Below are 3,826 nucleotides of genomic sequence, written 5' to 3'. Positions count from 1 at the left end.
ATCTGGGTCCTTTAATTTGCTGCATATGCACTCTATTCTAAATGTGATTAATCACAAAAATAATCTCTTCAAGAAACCTTCAGAGCAAAATAACAGATTCCCTATTAACAGTAAGAGGATTAAGTTTAATAGGCCAAAATAGAAGACAGGAAGTCTGACAGAACTCAGGTAGATGGCACAGGAGGTCTCTGACCTCAGGCCCCCTGTGCTGAGCAATAACGTCACTGGCAAACTCCAAGATGTAAGAACTATAAATATCCAATCATGCAGGAAACAAGAATGCTTCTTTCTCATTTAGTCATCCTCAGAACCCTCAGCAGACCTTTCATTTGTAGCCACTTTCCAATTTGTGCCTTTGTCCTCTCTTGTATTTCATTGTACAATGAATAGTGTGAATTGTAGGGATGTGGGCTTTTTTCTCTTTTTCCTTTTGGTTTTCTTAGTGTCTCTCTCCTCACTTTCCTCTGAACTGCTGCATGCAGAATCATCTGACTGGGATGTGTCACTTTCTGCCTCTAGGAATAAAGCAGATTTCTTGAGAGACTTTCCTAGATTTTTTTCTTCCGCTTCCATGGTTGTCTCTTTTTCCTAGCACTAGAAGCCCCAGTTTCTTCTGAGATCTCACTTGAGGAATCAGCTGTTCTATCTGTGGCTTCCTTTTTGCTTTTCTTCTGGTTTTTGTGTGACTTTTTTTCCCTTATTTTTTTGGTGGGATTTCTTTGACTTTTTGTGTTTGTGGGTAGATGACCTTTTGTGTTTGTGGGTAGATGTTTTTTCCCCATTATACGGCATGTACTATCTTATTGATCACTGTCTGTTTCAGATTCTTGAGGGTATAACTCTTTATAGCCACTGTGACCCCATCTGTCTGATGTGTTAGCTTCATAATCATATAACTACTTGTTCCAGGATTTAGCCTTAAGAAAATCATCATCCACTGCTCCAGAAATTTCATTCTTTGACTTCCAATAGTCTCTTGACTTTTTTCATCAAAACCATCATTAGGTACCTGGCTTGAACTGCTGGGTCACATTTTCCTTTTGGTCCCCCAGTAAGCATCTTCCATCTGTTTCTCCAGTTCTCTAATTCCTCCTGTATCTTATTGTGAGCATCTATGTGCCAGATGACATTCCTTAAGAGAACTTACCCCATGGAAACTTGGGACATTTTTCAATCCCTCGGTCTTGAGGCAATCAGGCACTTGTGAGATGAGGAACCACTCCATTACAAGATTTCCTCCCACTTGGGAAGCAAAGAGTCGGGGCTCAAAGGCAGCTCTACACCATGCGCCACAGCCTCGTGTGGTGGGAGTGGAGGGAGGAAGTAGTCTCTAACACGACATTGTGATTCAGCTGTACTTCAGTAAAAAAAAGATGTACAATTTCATAATTTTTAGTAAATTCACAGATATGTGCAAATATTACCAGTCAATTTTGATATATTTTTATCACCAGAAAAATAAACACCTGCTCTTTAGATAACAGTCCTACCACCCACTATCTCCTTCAGCCCTAAGCAGCGACAAATCTACTTCCCATCTCTATGGTTAGCCTTATTCTGGACATTTTATATGAATGGAGTCATACAATATGTTACCTTACTTGACTGGCTTGTTTAGGTTAGTGTATTATGTTCAGTGGTCATCCATGTTGTAGCATGAATCAGAGCTTCCTTCCTTTTTATGGCTAAATGATATTCCATTATATAAATATAACACATTTTGTTTATTCATTCACAAATTGATAGTCATTGGCATTGTTTCCTGCTTTCAGCTATTTTGAAAAATGCTGCTATGAACATATATGTAACTGTTTTTGTTTGATAAGCTGTTTTCAAATCTTTGGGGTGGATTCCTAGGAGTGGATGTGCAAATCATATGGTAATTCTATGTTCAACTTATTTTGGAACTGCAAAACTATTCCACAGAAATTGCACCATTTTGCAAAAATTCCCACTAATACTATACAAGGGTTCTAATTTCTCCATCCCCTAGCCAGCATTCATTATTACCTGGTTTTGTTTTGTTTTTCTTAATAGCCATCCTAATGGGTGAGAAGTAGTATCTCAATATGAATCTGATTTGCATTTTGCCTGTGATTAGTGATGTTGAGCATCTTTTCATGTATTTGTTGGTCATTTGTGTATCTTCTCTACAGAAATATCTATTCATGATGTTTGTTCAATTCCTGATTGAAATTTTTATTGTTGATGAGTTGGAATTTTGTATATTAATCCCTTGTCAGACATATATTTGCAAGTATTCCCCCCATCCTATAGGTTGTCTTTTCACTTTTTTTGATAATGTACTTCGGTATATAAAAGTTTTTAATTTTGATGAAGTTCAAATTATATTTTGTTTTGTTGTTTATGGTTTTGGTATCATAGGAATTGTTTGCCAAAACTGAGGACATAGGGAGTTACCTCTATGTTTTCTTCTATTTCATCATTCAGCCCTAACATTTAGCTTTTTGATCCATTTTAGTTATATTTGTTTATGGTATGAAGTAAGGGTCCAATTTCATTCTTTTGCATGTGGCTATCCAACTGTGTGTGGTACCATTTGTTAAAGAGACTGTCCTCTCTCTGTTGAATGATCTTAGCACTCTTATTGAAAAGCAATTGACCAAAGATACATGGCTTTATTTCTGGACTATCAGTTCTGTTCTATTGATCCCTATGTCAGTTCTTATGCCAATACCAAATTGTTTTGATTACCATTGCTTGTTAGAAAGTTTTGAGATTAGGAAATTTGAGTCTTTCCACTTCGTTCTTATTTTTCAATATTGTTTTGACTATGCTAAGTCCCTTGCAATTATATATGAACTTTAGAATCAGCTAGACAGTTTCTACAAGGAAGTCAGTTGAGATTCTGATAGGCTCTATGTTAAATCTACAGATCAGTTTGGGGAGCATTGACATCTTAACATTATTAATTCAGTCCATGAACATAGGATATATACCCATTTATTTAGATCTTATTTTTCAGCAATATTTTGTAGTTTTCAGAGTACAACTTTTGTGCTTCTTTTGATAAATTTATTCCAAAGTGTTCTTTCCTTTTGTGTGCTTTTATTAATGAAATTTTTTCTTAATTCCATTTTATATTTTTTATTGCAACTGTAGAAGTACAGCTGATTTCTACATATTGAAATTGTATCCTGTAACCTTGGTGAACTCATTTATTAATTCTTAACAGTCTTTTTACTCAGTTCCTTAGGATTTGCTATGTGTAAGTTCATGTCATATGCTAATAGAGAAAGTTTCATTGCCTCCTTTCCAATCTGATGCCTTTTATTATTTTTTTCTTGACTGTTGCCCTAGCTACTACTTTGAGCACATTATTGAATAAAAATATTGAGAGCAGTTACCCTTGTTTTGTTCTTGATTGTGCAGGACAGGCATCCAATCTTTCATCATTAAGTATTGCATTAAATTAGCATTTATCTTGATTACTGAGTTTGGGGAACCCCTGAAAAATTTCAGCGTGAGATGTCACTCAGTTCACTTCAGTCCTGGACCTGCACTTTAAAAAGATTTGAAGGAAATTATAAAAACTCCTAAGGATTTAGTACAAGTGGCTTTTTCTTCTCTTCCTGTTTTGAAGGAGACATCTATAAATCACAGTTCATGCATTCATTGTTTTGAGTGAGGTTAACTTGTGGAAAAAGATCCAGTTAGCAGGCTTATATACAAAGGAAAAGCCTTGTCTCTAGATCAAATGATAAGGCAAGTCACAAATGATTCCTATTTTAACTTTTTTGATTAATCAACGAACCTCAGCCCTGTATATATCCCATAATATGACTTATACTATCGATATGAAAAA

General features: G+C 35.5%; 1 pseudogene; it reads right to left on the bottom strand.

Moving 5' to 3' along the window:
• Positions 1-294: 294 nt before the first annotated feature.
• Positions 295-1,167, bottom strand: LOC138071491 (uncharacterized protein NKAPD1 pseudogene; annotated as a pseudogene).
• Between the last annotated feature and the right edge of the window lie 2,659 nt (positions 1,168-3,826).

Source organism: Capricornis sumatraensis, chromosome X, assembly GCF_032405125.1.
Source record: "Capricornis sumatraensis isolate serow.1 chromosome X, serow.2, whole genome shotgun sequence".
In the NCBI taxonomy this organism is placed as follows: Eukaryota; Metazoa; Chordata; class Mammalia; order Artiodactyla; family Bovidae; genus Capricornis; species Capricornis sumatraensis.
The sequence above is the reverse complement of the archived record's forward strand: the minus strand, read 5'-3'. Positions and strand labels throughout refer to the sequence as shown.